Source organism: Lactuca serriola, chromosome 3 (genome assembly GCF_051521515.1).
Source record: "Lactuca serriola cultivar US96UC23 chromosome 3, Lser_US96UC23_V15, whole genome shotgun sequence".
In the NCBI taxonomy this organism is placed as follows: domain Eukaryota; kingdom Viridiplantae; phylum Streptophyta; class Magnoliopsida; order Asterales; family Asteraceae; genus Lactuca; species Lactuca serriola.
Genome location: NC_136410.1, coordinates 253,019,589 through 253,037,682, shown reverse-complemented (window position 1 = coordinate 253,037,682; position 18,094 = coordinate 253,019,589). Strand labels below are relative to the sequence as shown.

General features: G+C 43.3%; 1 pseudogene; it reads left to right on the top strand.

The window, feature by feature from the left end:
* The first annotated feature begins 16,090 nt into the window (after positions 1–16,090).
* On the top strand, positions 16,091–17,605 carry LOC145093887 (anthocyanidin 3-O-glucosyltransferase 2 pseudogene; annotated as a pseudogene).
* Positions 17,606–18,094: the final 489 nt, after the last annotated feature.

The window sequence follows — 18,094 nt, the reverse complement described above, 5'->3', positions numbered from 1 at the left end:
GCTCTCTTTCAACTTTACATAAATGACATTCCTTGACAAAACTATTAAGTCAATATTTTAATTATTAAAATCTATCCAATTTACAGTTATAGAATTAAAACTCATTTTTAACATGACTAAACATCAATAAACTATACATTGTGTGCCTAATGTATCTGACTTTAACATTAAAACTATCTACTATATTTGGTTTCCATGTTTTTTTTTTTTCCAAAACTCAATTTAGTCATACTCAAAATCAAAAGATTTTATTAAATAAATAGTTATGGCAAAGAACATAAACATTTAGGATCAAACTTTTGCCTATATGCAAACCATATATAATCTCAAGAAGGAAATAACTATTTTCTCAAAATCTTTCACAGATAAAGCTAAACCATGTCAAAAATGATTTATTTGTAGCTAACAATTTCCAAATGGTACCCACATTTCACTTAGGTGACTCTTGCAATATTTTTGAGAAGAAACATCTTCACTTTTGTTGCAGCTTTCATCAAACCATATGCTATCAGTGTAAAACAATATTAGACATGAGTGTGAATTTTACTTTAAAATTCAATAAAAGATAACACTAATGAACTTGAAAACTTAAAAAAAAAAAAAAAAAAAACTCAAACGACAATGACGAACCTTGAACATACTTGGAACAAATGAAAACATCTGACAAAAATAGTATGTATGAGATTGTGAATAGCATAAAATGTTGATGACGGCGCCGGTGACAGATGATGTTGGAGGCTCAGAGACAGACGGAGTGATTCATGGTGAGTGTTCCGATGGTGTCAGCGGCGGACAACGCAACAAAAGAATGAAATGATAGAGCGCAGAAAGTGACAAAACTAAACCCTCCACCGCCGATGTATGCATTTTTTCGTTAATGGGTATCTGAGACTTCGTCATCTCTTCAGCTTCGACTCTTCCTTATCTGTTAAGGAGCGAAGAAGCTACAAAAGGCCCAAGGTGATTTATTTTCCAATAACAACATTATGTGATCTTTATCTGATTTGAAGATAGCGTCGGCGATAAAATAATGGCGGTGAAGCAGGGAAGGACCAAAACCGTACAGCTCAAAACCCATGCCTACTCGTCGATACCTAAATCGATATTTGGCAAGAGGATTGAAAACCTCGTATTCCAGTAATTCTTAAAAATTTGTTCTTCCAGAGGAGAGAATGACGGATTCTACATGGGAGATTAAGGGATAACCGAAGGAAATAGAAGATTGTAGGGCTTTTTTTGTTTAGAATCGAATTAAAGGTAGGCGGTGAACTGTTTGGAGGAGAAGACGGGTAGGACGTAACTGTGATCGGCACAATGTGGCAGGCCCAGGTGTCCTATTGATACACGAAGCAAGTCTATAATCTGCCATGTAAAGAGGTAGAGGGAAAAGGAGGGACTGAAGTTATGACAGATCAACATGAGGGGTGTAAATTTTAAAAAATGGCAAATAAAGGACGAAAATTGCCAGAATATGAAAAATTATGTTGTGAAAGTCTGAAGCCCAAAAAGTAACTATTCCTCGTATCAATAAAGAAATCAGAAAAGTTAAATGTAAGGCTGTGGGAGTGTAACTATTCCTCGTTTCAATAAAGAAATCCGAAAAGTTAAATGCTAAGGTTATGGGAGTGGTGACGTCACCACTCCAAAATTATATGGGATAATGACTTGAAAGGGTAATGAACTTTCGATTTTTTATCACATTTAGTCACTAAATTTTTTTTCGTTATCTATTTGTCATTGATTTATTGAAACTGTTCATATTTTACCCTTATGACCGGCTGTTACCGGTCATAAGGGTAAAATGTGAACAGTTTTAATAGTTCAGTGGCAAATAGATAACGAAAAAAAGTTTAGTGACTAAATGTGAACAAAATCGAAAGTTCGTTTCCCTCTAAAAGTTCAATGACTAAATGTGAACAAACTTCCTATTGTATTATGTTTTACCAAATTATTTATTTTTGTTTAATTGTAGCAACATTTGTTGATGAAGAAATCTATGAAATAAAAAAACAAAATGTAACATCCGGATTTCCAGGTATCATAATTTAAGTATTTTTCTTTTGAGTTAAGAAGAGAGACTCGACGAGTTGACGCCTCAACTCGTCGAGTAAGGTCGCGACTGATGACTCAGATTAATGAATGGACTCGACGAGTCGGTGAGGCGACTCGACGAGTCCGCGTTGTTAGCAGAAACCCTAAATCTTTGGGCCCGAGCCATATTTAAAGGCACTTATGACCTTCAATTGCGACTACATTTCCCATAAGTGAGAACCCTAGCGAGCTTGAGTGTGTAGAGTGAAAGGAAGAGCTATCTTGAGCTTTTTGGTGTGATAGATCTAGATCCTTCTAGGTCCAGAGAGCCGAGAATATGAAGCTTTAGTAGAGTAAACCTTGGGGTTCGAAGTTAGGAAGCATTTATGGGATTTTTATGGTATATATAGTTATTTTCATCTTACACATAGATATGAAGTATTTTATATAAATTACGTGCTATATATGCATATTATTTGAATACTTGTTGTCTATGCTGGATGAACGATTTTATATATGTTTTAAAAGATTTAAACGGTATATTTATTTTATATCTACAAATATGTTGTGGATGAAACATGGGTAGATGAAATAGTTGGTGTGTGATGAAATAAAATGATGAGAGATAAGTGATGATAGAAAGGTGATGATAATTAGGTAAATCGATGATGATGAATATGTGATGTAGGATGAAAGGATATACCATAACCTTAACCAACAATGTGGCGATGTAGTCATCTATCAAAGTATAGATGGCGACCACGGACTATTCTAGACAACTCAGTGGAAACACCAGCAGGCCCATAACCTGTAGGTGATGAATTACGAGTTCAGGCGATGTTGTAACTACGTATTCATGCAATGATACTCTAACCCCTTACTATGAATTACGAGTTCAGACGCTGTTGTAACTACATATTCATGGGATGTCACAAATTCCACATGCCAAACTAAGGGTCATAATTCACATCAGTGAGAATGGTTCATTTTTTTGTAAAACCAAAATCAGATTGAAAATTTTGATTTTTTATTTTGGAAAATGTCAAACCATTGGTTTTTTATTTCGGTTTTGGTTTTTTGTTTTTTTTAAATATATTTTCAGGGTTCTGTTTTTTTTTTTTTTTTTTTTTTTTTTTTTTTTTTTTTTTTATTTCATAGATTTCTTAATCAACAAATGTTGCTACAATTTAACAAAAACAAATAATTTGCTAAAACATAATACAAGAGAAAGTTTGTTAACATTTAGTCATTGAACTTTTTAGAGGGAAACGAACTTTCGATTTTGTTCATATTTAGTCACTAAACTTTTTTTCGTTATCTATTTGTCATTGAACTATTGAAACTGTTCACATTTCACCCTTATGACCGGCAACAGCCGGTCATAAGGGTAAAATGTGAACAGTTTCAATAGTTCAATGGCAAATAGATAACGAAAAAAAGTTTAGTGACTAAATGTAACAAAAGTCGAAAGTTCGTTACCCTTTCAAGTCATTATCCCAAATTATATATATATATATATCTTTTATGATAATTAGATAAACACATATTTTAAAATATAGGAAATTAAGCCTAAATTACTAAAAAAAACATAAAAAACACATAGAAAATTAAAACTAAAATACTAAAAATTCATAAAAATAACTTAGAAAATTAAACCTAAATTACTAAAAAAAACATCGAATCTAGTTGCGATATTGGTCGAGAACTTCTTGTTGAATTTTCAAAAACACCCTTAAATTTTTCCAGTCGAGATTTGGTTGCGGCACCTTGTTTATGATTTGAAGATTGGTGAGTGCCAATTGTCGCTGGGGTTGTTCCTCCGTTGAATCAAATTTCTTTTTTTTTCTAAAAAATATAGAGGTTTGTCGATTTTCTCTACTAGTACGTCCTCGTTGGTTAATTTACCGCTAGACGAAGCCCGTTTCTCGCTTTGTCCCTTCCCAGTGGTCGACGAAGATGGACTTCCGATGGATCCTCCCCCTCAGTGGCGTCGAACTCATCATTGAGGTCGAGGTTAACACCGATGTCCGACTCGGACGTTCTCGACCTTTTGCTGGAACCGGTGGTAGATCCCGAATGCGCCGTTTCCAAATAAATGACCCATTTTGGGTCATTACGACAAACTTCCCATGTGTTTTGGTTGCCAAAAGGTTTACCATTGTTGGTAATTTTGTATTGGTGCAACGCCATTGATAAAATATTGAAATTGTTGCTACCACTTCGATGCATATTTTTGAAATTGTCAAATACGCCGTTAAATTTGGTACAAACCTCTCTAAGATCACGCCATTTAGCATTGAACGGGTCGTATGTCCGACTCGTTTGCCTTCCTAATAACGCGTGGAAGTGGTCTAAAACACGATTCCAAAAGTTTTGACCCGATTGCACGTTGCCGACATCCCCGTCTTGTGATATGAAAATCCAAGTTTTAGCTAAAGTTGTCTCCTCCTCCTCGGTCCATTGGATGTTTTTCTTTTTCCTTGGATCTTTTGCTTTTTTTTTTTTGCCTTCTACGACTTGGTTGGGTTTCTTCAACCCGTTCGTCGTCGTCGTCGTCGAGGTTTACGAGTGAATAATGAGATAACGAAACTTGAGAAGGTTGTGAAGTTTGTGGACGTTGGAAAGTTTGAGGTTGAAATTGCGGAGAAGGTTATTGTTGAAATACTTGAAATTGTAGTTAAACAAATTGTGGTGGTTGTTGTTGTTGGTAGTAGTGTGGTGGTAAGAAAGATTTTTGAATAGAGGTTGTTGTTGAACGGGAGATGTATCAATTGCATATTGTAACGACTCGTCTTCGGTATGATGATTCCATAGTATTTATTTTGAAGTTTGCAAGAGGGACTCGGCGAGTTCAGGGCCTGACTTGCCGAGTAGGGTCGGGATTTCGAGCACGTGTTAGTTGGCGACTCGGCGAGTCCATATTCGAGACTCGGCGAGTCTGCCTGCCTGATAGAAACCCTAAATCCCCGGGTTTCTCCCTATTTAAACCACCTTATAGCCCCCAATCTCGCCTCCTTCACCCTCAGAAAGAGCTGTGAGAAACCCTAATCAATCCTTGAGTGATCTAAGTGTTGTTGTGTGAAATTGTGAAGGCTTGAAGAAGAAGAAGAAGAAGAAAGGAGCAAGGAGAAGAGGTGTAGAGCAGAGATCCAAGGGCAAATCAGAGTTCTTTGAGGTATTCTTCGGATTTCCTTCCCTTTTATGCTTTAAACCTCCATTAGAACTCTTCTAGATCTAGTTTGATACTTTTCTCAAGCCTTATGATTGTATGGATGCCCTAATAAGTCGAGATATCCTTAGATCTGTTCAGTTAGAAGTTTCAGAGCCCAGATCTATTGCCTTTATGAAGATACTTTGCATGGAAACCCTAGATCTAGCCTTTATTATGCTTTTTGAGCCATTTTATCTTCATGGATGAATATGGGCACGTAAAGATAGAATCTTTACGTGCTAATCGAGTTAAGGGAGTCCAGATCTATAAGTTTTATGCTCTGGATTCAAGCAGAATCGAGTTTAGAGTTGCTGCATGCAAGCGACTCGGCGAGTCGGAAGAACGACTCGGCGAGTCGAGCCGCGAGTCCCCGATTTTCCCCCCTTTTTGAGTGATGCCGAGTGGGACCAGTGAGTGGTGGAGTGGACTCAGCGAGTTGAGGTTAGACTCAGTCATGGAGGGACTCGGCGAGTTGTTCATACAACTCGGCGAGTCCAAGGCAATCTTCTTAGCTTGAAGAACAACTCGTCGAGTTGTTCATACGGCTCAGCGAGTCTGATGCAGATTGCCTGAGGTTTTAGATTCGAAAGGGAACTCGTCGAGTTGATGCCATACTCGACGAGTAGCGGCGAGTAGGGTTGAGAAGTGAGAATTGGGACTCGGCGAGTTGGCGGCCCAACTCGGCGAGTCAGGTCAACTGTAGGTTGACTTTGACCAGGAGAGCTGACTTTGTCCAAGGGTAAAAGAGTGATTTTACCCCAGTGCAGTGTTTAGTATTTGATTGAGTGTGTTATGGATTTGTAGCCGGGGAGATACCGGAGCAGCAGCAGTTAGCTTCCAGAGCCATACACACAGCAGCCAGTTCACGAGGTGAGTTTCCTTCTAGTAGGAACGGGTCTAAGGCCATAATGCCGGCCCGTCTAGCTACCAGTCAGCTTCGGACCTCGATCCGATGTAGTAGTTAGTATGTTTGATGCCTTCGTGGTTCAGACAGGATTATTGTGTTTTATGCCAGTTGATATGTTTATGCTATGTTCAGCCAGCTTTGAACTTCGGCCCGATGTAGGGGACAAAGGTTCCAGTCAGCTTCAGATTTCAATCCGATGTAGGGGACGTAGGTCCCAGTCAGCTTCGGACTTCGGTCCGATGTCTCAGTCAGCTTCGGACTCCGGTCCGATGTAGGGGACAGAGGTCCCAGTCAGCTTCGGACTTCGATTCGATGTAGGGGACGAAGGTCCCAGTCAGCTTCGGACTTCGGTCCGATGCAGTGGACAAGGCCCAGTATGTGCTTTATATGTTATTGTGTGGTATGTGGTAGTTTGGGGGAGCTCACTAAGCTTCGTGCTTACAGTTTCAGTTTTGGTTTCAGGTACTTCCGCAAGCAAAGGGAAGAGCTCGGGATGATGGCATCGCACACACCACATCTTCAGTTTTTATCCTGGGAGTTTATTCAGTTTTCTTAGATATGTTTGATACAGTTGTGACACAGTTTTCTTTTTACAACATTTTAGTATGGTTTTGAGATACGCAGCGCATGGTCTTATTATGATATACTCAGTTTTATGATTTTTGGTTATATTAAAAATGAAATTTTCGGGTCGTATTTTGGGTCGTTGCAAGTTGGTATCAGAGCCTTGGTTTGAGGGATTTGGATATGCTTCTGGGTGTATCTGAATTCAAACTAAGGGAAAGATAAAAAGATTTTCAAAAGTAAAAATGTTTTCGAAAGAAATTTTGGAAAGACACTTAGAAAGAAAAGAAATTTTTTTAGCAAGATAAGGGTGTGGTGCATGCGATCAGCCGAGCTCAAGTAAGTACTCCCAAATTACCCATACAAGTTTCAGTTTCAGTTTCAGTTCAGTTTCAGTAGAACAGCATGCTAGTATAGGACTAAGGATCTAGGAGGATGCCTTATGTGCCTGTTATATGTGTTTCAGCTTATTGAGAACTGCATGCTAGTATCGAGTAGACAGCAGTAGGATAGCCTGTTTAGGTTATGCCTGGTAGCGCGAGCTTAGCATTGTATGCTAGATCAGTTTCTCGTTATGAGAGTAGGATTGCTTGGGTAGTTTCCGGTGTCCGAATGCTGCTTGCTTCGTGCTTTGTAGAACTCTTGGTGATGAGAGTTAGCCGTTAGGTGAATACGTCACGTCACATGTGATCAGGGTTGAATAATCTCAGAGTGTTGGATTTGGCCCTATTGCGCAGCTCTCGTTTGAGTCTAACCGTTGTAGGGACGAGCCTTTTACTCGAAGGATAATCCGAGCCTCATCACATGTGATGGTATTCAGGTGATGGCTAATTAGCATTACTAGGAGGCCTTCAGCAGCTGAGGACTGTTTTGAGTAGAGTCAAGATTTCCCTAGGGTAAGCCTAGGATGAGAATAGCAGAGATCAGTAGTAGTAGAAGTGACTTGGTGGAGTCAAGGCAGTTCTTGAGGAAAGTACGGATAGATGTGGAAGGTAGTATGGGCCCGTACTACTGAAAGCAGAGGATCCGTACTCGAATCAAGGAAGGGCAAGACAAGACCAAGAAGCTAGTAGTAGTATCAATGATCCCTTGAGATATTTCAGTTTTCTGATGTTGCTATGATATGTTTCAGAATGGTGGTTTTGCGTTCGAGGCCAGCAGCCGGCAGTGGAGGCGCCGGGGAGGGATCAGGATCAGGCTCGGGAAATGAGTGCATGGATGAGCAGACCAAAGAGTTTCTTTCTTCAGAGATTACTCGTATCATTTTAGAGCAGACTCCTGTGATCTTCGGTTCGATCAAGGAGGGTATCCTAGAGCTGATGGATGAGAGGTTGGGCACCTTCCGTGCCGAGGTGGCGGCCATGATGGGGTCGCGCACACTTGCATTCAGGGAGTTCAGGGCATGTGGAGCTCCGGACTATCATGGGGCGCGGGACCCCATAGCGAGTACTAGATGGTTGGCGGATGTGGCCAACGCATTCCGCACTAGCAGGTGTCCCGAGGGGGACAAGGTCAGATTGGCGTCCTGTCTTCTGAAGGACAGGGCACGGGATTGGTGGGAGGAGGTCGGTCATACCATGGCTGATTTCTCTACCAGGTTCAGGGCGGAGTTTGCACAAGTCATTGAGGTGCAGCAGTTAGCCAGAGAGTTTCAGGACCTCACTCAGACTACAGAGACCGTGGCGGAGATCACCGCCAAGTTCAGGGAGAGGGCTCTTCTTGTTCCTCAGTATGCAGCCGATGAGGAGATGAAGAAGGCCCGTTATCATGAGATGTTGCGGAGTGATATCCGCCAGTTTGTGAGCCGGTCCAGCTGTAAAACGCTGGACGACATGATTGCTAGGGCTCGAGAGAGGGAGATTGATCTCGAGATGGAGAAGAAGAGGAAACCGGAGGCGGTTTCCGGTTCAGGAGGTTCGGGCAAAAAGCCCAAGGTTTCAGATCACAGATCCAGGACCCAGCCGAGCCACAGTCGATGTGGCAGGTGTGGGAAGATGCACGATGGGGTGTGCAAGGCAGGGAGTTACGGCTGCTTCAAGTGCGGTCGGACTGGGCATTTGAGCAGGGATTGTATGGCCCCTGCTACTGCTGTTGCAGCATCGGATCTGATTTGCTTTCAGTGCAATCAGAGGGGACATAAAAAGTCCAAATGTCTGAGTTTAGCTGCAGTAGGGAAGGTGGCTGCACCTGCCCCTGCTACTTTAAGGATCACAGATGGCCGGCAGGGCCGAGCCGAGGCGCCTGTGGCGAGGAGCAGGGCATTTCAGATGACAGCAGAGGAGGCGCGAGCGACTCCTGATGTGGTGACGGGTATGTATCTTCCCTTCATCTTTGTATTATTATTGTTGATTATTGCTTATGATTATATGTTTTATATAGGTTCGTTCTCTGTGAACGGCAATTCTGCTATGGTATTATTCGATTCGGGGGCTGCCCGATCATTTGTATCGCTTGCGCTTAGCAAGAGATTTAGTGGAGCTCCAGGGGAGCTGGATTGTCCTTTAGAGGTTGAGATAGCGGATGACAGGACCGTGAGGGTCGCCAGCGTGCAAAGAGGATGTACTCTTCAGTTGTTCGACGAGCAGTTTTCAGTGGATCTGGTTCCTATTCCCCTGCGAGGGAATAAGGTTATAGTAGGCATGGATTGGCTGAGCCCCAACGGGGCGGTGATTGATTGTGAGCAGCAGTTAGTGAGGGTTCGCTCTCCCAGCGGGGGAGAGTTAGTGATTCAGGGCGAGAGGCCACAGCGCGGACCAACCTTTTGTTCCGCCGCGAGAGCGAGACGTTATTTCCAGCAGGGTTGCGTGGGATATGTAGCTTACGTCTTGGATGCCCGGGAGAAGGGCAAGACAGCAGTTGATGATGTTCCGATAGTGCGAGACTTCCCGGACGTATTTCCCGAGGATTTGCCGGGAATACCTCCTGAGAGACAGGTTGAGTTTAGGATCGACCTGATTCCTGGTGCGGCTCCGATAGCAAGGCACTGTATCGTCTAGCTCCCCCTGAGATGCAGGAGTTGTCTACGCAGCTGCAAGAGCTGCTAGACAAGGGTTTCATTCGGCCGAGCAGTTCGCCTTGGGGAGCGCCGATCCTGTTTGTGAGGAAGAAGGATGGGTCGCATCGTATGTGTATCGATTACCGGGAGTTGAATAAGGTAACGGTGAAGAACCGTTACCCACTCCCGAGGATAGATGATTTGTTTGATCAGCTTCAGGGAGCGTCTTGGTTCTCCAAGATCGATCTACGCTCCGGGTACCATCAGATGCGGGTTAGAGATGAGGATGTGCAGAAGACTGCATTCAGGACCAGGTATGGTTATTATGAGTTTGTGGTGATGCCATTTGGGCTCACCAATGCTCCAGCCGCGTTCATGGACCTCATGAATCGCGTGTGCAGGCCGATGCTGGATCAGTCAGTGATAGTATTCATAGATGATATCTTGGTGTATTCCAAGACGCAGGAGCAACATGAGGAGCACCTGAGGAAAGTGCTGGAAGTTTTGAGGAGGGAGAGACTTTTCGCAAAGTTCTCCAAGTGTGAGTTCTGGTTGCGCGAGGTGCAGTTCCTTGGTCACCTCGTCAACCAGAAGGGTATTTTGGTGGATCCGGCCAAGATAGAGGCCGTGATGCAGTGGGAGGTCCCGAAGTCTCCATCTGAGATTCGGAGCTTCCTAGGGTTGGAAGGGTATTATCGGAGGTTCATTCAGGATTTCTCCAAGATAGCGGTGCCGCTCACTCGACTGACAAAGAAGTCGGTGGTATTTCGTTGGGGGCCTGAGCAGCAGGCAGCGTTCGAGACTCTCAGACAGAGGTTGTGCGAGGCTCCGATCCTTACCTTTCCAGAGGGAGTAGAGGACTTCGTAGTCTATTGTGACGCCTCGATCATAGGTATGGGAGCGGTGTTGATGCAGCGAGGCCATGTGATAGCTTACGCCTCGAGGCAGTTGAAGCCTCACGAGGCTAATTATCCTACCCATGATTTAGAGCTGGGGGCGATTGTGTTTGCCCTCAAGATCTGGAGACATTATCTTTATGGGGTCCGTTGTACTATCTACACGGATCACAAGAGTTTGAGGTACCTTATGGATCAGCCGAGTCTGAACATGAGGCAGAGGAGATGGTTGGATGTACTGAAGGATTATGATTGTGAGATTCTTTACCACCCAGGGAAGGCCAACGTGGTGGCCGACGCCCTAAGCCGCAGAGTGTCGGCAGCCCCTATCAGGGATTTGTGTTTAAGGATGACTGTGATTACTCCATTGTTGGAGCGGATCAAGGAGGCTCAGGTTGAGGGCCTCAAGGAGGAGAGACAAAAGTGTGAGAGGATAGTGGGCCGAGTATCTTCGTTTGATTATGACAGTCGGGGGTTGCTGACGCTTCATGGGAGAGTGTGGGTACCATACTGGGGTGGGGTACGGCAGGTGTTGATGGACGAGGCTCATAAGTCTCGATTTTCTATCCACCCCGGGGCGACGAAGATGTATAGAGATCTTCGACCCGATTATTGGTGGCCCTGCATGAAGCGGGATGTTGCTTGGTATTTTGAGAGATGCCTGACCTGCAGGAAGGTCAAGGCGGAGCACCAAAGGCCTCACGACAAGATGCAGCCATTAGACATTCCCGTGTGGAAATGGGAGGACATCACCATGGATTTTATCACCAAGCTCCCCAGGACCGCACGAGGAGTAGATTCGATATGGGTAGTAGTGGATCGGTTGACGAAGAGTGCCCATTTTATCCCGATCCAGGAGAGTATATCGGCAGAAAAGTTAGCCGATATCTATGTGCGTGAGGTTGTGGCACGTCATGGAGTGCCGGTATCGGTGGTGTCAGACTGAGATGTCCGTTTTACCTCCAGATTCTGGAAGCGGTTCCATGACGAGATGGGTACTCGTCTCCATTTCAGCACCGCTTTCCACCCTCAGACGGACGGGTAGAGCGAGAGGACGATTCAGACTCTCGAGGACATGCTTAGGGCATGCGTTCTGGATTTTGGTGGCAGTTGGGATACGTATCTTCCGTTAGCAGAATTTTCATATAACAACAGTTATCATGTGAGCATTAATCGACCTCCCTTTGAGATGCTTTATGGGAGGAAGTGCAGGACCCCGATTTGTTGGGGCGAGGTAGGTCAGCGAGTCATTGGGAGCACAGAGGTGGTGCTCAAGATGACTGAGTTGATCCAGCAGGTCCGTAGTAGACTGCAGACTGTGCAGAGTCGGCAGAAGAGTTACGCCGATAGGAGGCGTTCAGACTTGGAGTTCCGAGTGGGTGATATGGTCCTTCTGAAGGTCTAACCTTGGAAGGGTGTTATCAGGTTCCGGAAGAGGGGCAAGTTGGGTACCAGGTTTATTGGTCCTTTCAGGGTTTTGGCCCGGGTGGGTCGGGTTGCTTATCGGTTGGATCTTCCTGAGGAGCTTAGTCAGATCCACAACACTTTTCATGTGTCTCAGTTGAGGAAGTGTTTGGTGGATGAGTCAGCAGTCGTTCTCCTAGAGGATATTCAGGTTGATAGCAGCCTGAATTATATTGAGAGACCGGTCGCGATTCTGGACCGGAAGACGAAGACCTTGAGGAACAAGGAAATTCAGTTAGTGAAGGTGCAGTGGCAGCACCGGAAGGGGTCTGAGTGGACGTGGGAGGCTGAGGAGGAGATGAGAGAGCACTACCCACAGTTATTTGCAGATTCAGCCGTAGCAGACTTCGAGGACGAAGTCTGAGCCAAGTGGAGGAGAATTGTAACGACCCGTCTTCGGTATGATGATTCCATAGTATTTATTTTGAAGTTTGCAAGAGGGACTCGGCGAGTTCAGGGCCTGACTTGCCGAGTAGGGTCGGGATTTCGAGCACGTGTTAGTTGGCGACTCAGCGAGTCCATATTCGGGACTCGGCGAGTCTGCCTGCCTGATAGAAACCCTAAATCCCCGGGTTTCTCCCTATTTAAACCACCTTATAGCCCCCAATCTCGCCTCCTTCACCCTCAGAAAGAGCTGTGAGAAACCCTAATCAATCCTTGAGTGATCTAAGTGTTGTTGTGTGAAATTATGAAGGCTTGAAGAAGAAGAAGAAGAAAGGAGCAAGGAGAAGAGGTGTAGAGCAGAGATCCAAGGGCAAATCAGAGTTCTTTGAGGTATTCTTCGGATTTCCTTCCCTTTTATGCTTTAAACCTCCATTAGAACTCTTCTAGATCTAGTTTGATACTTTTCTCAAGCCTTATGATTGTATGGATGCCCTAATAAGTCGAGATATCCTTAGATCTGTTCAGTTAGAAGTTTCAGAGCCCAGATCTATTGCCTTTATGAAGATACTTTGCATGGAAACCCTAGATCTAGCCTTTATTATGCTTTTTGAGCCATTTTATCTTCATGGATGAATATGGGCACGTAAAGATAGAATCTTTACGTGCTAATCGAGTTAAGGGAGTCCAGATCTATAAGTTTTATGCTCTGGATTCAAGCAGAATCGAGTTTAGAGTTGCTGCATGCAAGCGACTCGGCGAGTCGGAAGAACGACTCGGCGAGTCGAGCCGCGAGTCCCCGATTTTCCCCCCTTTTTGAGTGATGCCGAGTGGGACCAGTGAGTGGTGGAGTTGACTCAGCGAGTTGAGGTTAGACTCAGTCATGGAGGGACTCGGCGAGTTGTTCATACAACTCGGCGAGTCCAAGGCAATCTTCTTAGCTTGAAGAACAACTCGTCGAGTTGTTCATACGGCTCAACGAGTCTGATGCAGATTGCCTGAGGTTTTAGATTCGAAAGGGAACTCGTCGAGTTGATGCCATACTCGACGAGTAGCGGCGAGTAGGGTTGAGAAGTGAGAATTGGGACTCGGCGAGTTGGCGGCCCAACTCGGCGAGTCAGGTCAACTGTAGGTTGACTTTGACCAGGAGAGCTGACTTTGTCCAAGGGTAAAAGAGTCATTTTACCCCAGTGCAGTGTTTAGTATTTGATTGAGTGTGTTATGGATTTGTAGCCGGGGAGATACCGGAGCAGCAACAGTTAGCTTCCAGAGCCATACACACAGCAGCTAGTTCACGAGGTGAGTTTCCTTCTAGTAGGAACGGGTCTAAGGCCATAATGCCGACCCGTCTAGCTAACAGTCAGCTTCGGACCTCGATCCGATGTAGTAGTTAGTATGTTTGATGCCTTCGTGGTTCAGACATGATTATTGTGTTTTATGCCAATTGATATGTTTATGCTATGTTCAGCCAGCTTCGAACTTCGGCCCGATGTAGGGGACAAAGGTCCCAGTCAGCTTCGGATTTCAATCCGATGTAGGGGACGTAGGTCCCAGTCAGCTTCGGACTTCGGTCCGATGTCTCAGTCAGCTTCGGACTCCGGTCCGATGTAGGGGACAGAGGTCCCAGTCAGCTTCGGACTTCGATTCGATGTAGGGGACGAAGGTCCCAGTCAGCTTCGGACTTCGGTCCGATGTTCCAGTTAGCTTCGGACTTCGGTCCGATGTAGGGGGCAAGGCCCCAGTTAGCCGGACTTCGGTCCGATGCAGTGGGCAGGGCCCAGTATGTGCTTTATATGTTATTGTGTGGTATGTGGTAGTTTGGGGGAGCTCACTAAGCTTCGTGCTTAAAGTTTCAGTTTTGGTTTCAGGTACTTCCGCAAGCAAAGGGAAGAGCTCGGGATGATGGCATCGCACACACCACAGCTTTAGTTTTTATCTTGGGAGTTTATTCAGTTTTCTTAGATATGTTTGATACAGTTGTGACACAGTTTTCTTTTTACAACATTTTAGTATGGTTTTGAGATACGCAGCGCATGGTCTTATTATGATATACTCAGTTTTATGGTTTTTGGTTATATTAAAAATGAAATTTTCGGGTCGTATTTTGGGTCGTTGCACATATAGTCAATATTTGCTAACTGATCATTTGGAGTGTTTGGGGTGTTCGAGGTGGGTGAGTTATTTTAGTTTGGATCCATGGAGTAAAATATATTTTTTAGAAGAAGTTTATATGTTTGTGTTCAAAGTGTGTGGTGTGTTTGAAATGAGAAAAATGTTGATATATATAGAGAAAGGATTGTAATTAATTAATTATTTTTTACAAACGGTCAAATATGCATTCAACGGTCAAAAAATCTTATCACCCAATCAATTCACTCGCCTTCTTCCGTCTCGAACTCCACGCAACAAGCAACCCAACGGAAGGTGGGGCAATGTTCACGCGTGAAGTGGGTTGACAAGTCGGCTCTCACGCGTCCTTTTGCCTCCACTCCGAGCAGCCTAACAGTTAGAGAGGGAGAGAATAATTAAACGCTAGAATAAAATAAAATTGATGAATGAAAAGTTTTCAAGAATCTTATAACTTCATCCATAGTTTCTCATCATCGCTCTCAGTTAACCTCAACTTTGAATTGAATCATTTACCTTCTGCAATTTGTAATCGTTCAAACTTAAACGGACAACCCAATAGGGATTAAATCAATGTTTGAGATAAAAATGTGATAGTCTAAGACATAGAGAACAAGGTGGAAGAAGTGGAGTACAGAGTTGTTAGAGAGAGAGAGAGAGAGAAGCGGTTGCTTTCTATGTTCCGATTTTTGGTATGATCTATAGTCATATCTTAGGAGAATATGTTCTTGAAAATGAAGGGTTTCTTGGAAGACAAGACCATCAGCGGTGGCTGAGGACAACTTTTTCCAAGCATCTGCAACAAGTTTAGCTCCGTGGAAGCCATTCACTCGTGAAGAAGACGGTGAAAGAGGCGATTGAACTTCAACGAAAAATATCACTCTCATTTTCATGTGCTAAAGAAGAAGGGTAAGTGAAATGCACGCAACCTTATTAAGAAAAAAGGTTTATATATATATATATATATATATATATATATATATATATATATATATATATATATATATATATATAATATAACAATAACAAAATAATAATAACGATAACTATAGTTATAACGACAGTGATAATAATAATAATAATAATTTTTTCTAACACGGTTGAACGAATATTTTTTTGGATTTAATTGTTTGTCATTTGTGCATATATTTATTTGAAAAGTTATTCATGTTAAAAATCTCTGAATTTATAAAATTTTGCAAGAATGATATTGTCTTTTTCCTAAATCACACATCATTTGAAAAATATATCATATTTTGGCAAAATAATTAAATTGGTAAATATGTCCGAAAAATAATTACGCAGATTCTTAATCATTTCATAAAATAAATAATTAGTGTATTGATAAATTTAAAAATATATAATTTGGTTTATTCTCGTACCTTTTTCTTACCATTTGTATTTTTGTGATTAGCTATGATTGGTTTTGCCGGAATGAAATGATTAATATTATCGAAATGGACTGGCGCATAAAGCATTATAAACCTCAAATTCACCATTCTTGAAACAAAACGCAAATGGCGAAAACAATCGTAGAGTTGGTGTTCATCCCTGCGCCTGCAGTCGGTCATATCATGTCTATGATTGAGATCGCAAAACTGCTCATCAGCCGGGATCACCAAATCTCCATAACAGTCCTTGTCGTTAAGCCGCCGTCCACCTTCGGCTCCGCCATCACTACCTACATCGAATCATTATTCAAGAACGCCATGGATCGAATCTCCTTCATCGCACTCCATCAAGATGAAACCCTACCAGTGCACGACACAAAAGTTGATCCCATGACCACCTTCATTGAATTTATCAACAGTCATTCCAAACACGTAAGGAAAATTGTGGCCGGCAAGATAAGTCAACAGGGTTCAACTCGGGTCGTTGGATTCGTCGTCGACATGTTGTGCACAGGGATGACAGATGTGGCAAACGAGTTTAATGTTCCGACATATGTGTTCTTCCCTTCTAATGCGGGTTTTCTTGGATTTAAGTTATACATCCAGACGCTTTGTGATGATCATAACGAAGACATCGTTAAACTGAGCAACTCAGATTCCACAATTTCCATTCCGAGTTTTATGAATCCAGTGCCAACAAAGGTTTTTCCAGGGGTCGTTCAAACCCCAGAAGGGCTCGACTTTATCCTGAGGTCTGCCCGGAAACTAAGAGAAGCAAGAGCGATTATTGTTAACACATTCATGGAATTGGAAACACACGCCATTGAGTCATTGTTGGAGGACAACACCATTCCACCGGTGTATCCTGTGGGCCCTATACTCAACCTAGAAAGCATTGCCAAAAAAGGGTCGGGTAATGATGACATCATCACCTGGTTGGATACTCAACCGCCTTCCTCGGTGGTGGTGTTGTGTTTTGGGAGCATGGGAAGTTTTGACGAGGTTCAAGTGAAAGAGATAGCACATGGTTTAGAGAGGAGTGGCCACCATTTCGTGTGGTCCTTGCGTCAAACTTCGATAGATCAAAAGACAGGAGCGCCGAGTGATTACGAGGATCCGAGGACGGTATTGCCGGAAGGATTTTTGGAACGGACTGCGGGGATCGGAAAAGTGACTGGGTGGTTGCCGCAGGTGGCTTTGCTGGCTCATTGTGCAGTCGGAGGGTTTGTGTCTCACTGTGGGTGGAACTCGTTGTTGGAGAGCTTGTGGTTTGGTGTACCATCGGCGACATGGCCAATCTACGCTGAGCAACAGATGAATGCGTTTGAGATGGTGGTGGAGCATGGATTGGCGGTGGAGATAAAGTTGGATTATAAGAAGGATTTTGTTAATCACGAAGTTGATAAAGTTGTAGTCACGGCGAAGGAAATTGAAAGTGGGGTAAGACGAGTGATGGAGGATAACAAGGTCAGAAGGAAGGTGAAAGATATGATGGCGAAGAGTAGAGCAGCGGTGGTGGACGGTGGTGCTTCGTATGAGTCTGTTGGCTCTCTTATTTTGGACTTTAAAAGAAACATCTCATGAGTTTTCTTTGTAGGTGTTGATGTATGTTGGTAATAGGTGACACATGTCATGAGAGTATCCAAAATACGAGCTTTTTTCTAAAAATCTAAAAATCAAAAGTTTAATATATACCACAATGAGAGTGTTCTCAATTTACTTATGTTTTATTTGTATCCTTTGCCTAAGGGATGTCAAAGGTGGTAAACCGGACGAGAGTGTATCCCCGCCCCGCCCCCGGAATTTTCATGTTCCCCCGTCTCCATCCCTGCCCCCGAAATGTTCAGTCTTCCTACCCCCGCCCCCGCCCCTGAAACCCCTTTATTACCCCTGCCTCCGTCCCCGTTTCCCTGCCCCCGATTGATTTCAGGCTGCTTTTTTTTTGGGTTAAAAGAAGTTATTAGTTAGGTTAAAAGAAGCTATTTATTTAAGTAACAAATAATTATTTATAGCAAAATCTTACATGTTAAAAATAAAAAACGTTATGGCATCTTAAAAACATTATACTAACAACTTAAAAATATGTTTTTTGATGAATTTTGGAAGCTCAAAATCATGTTATTGTTT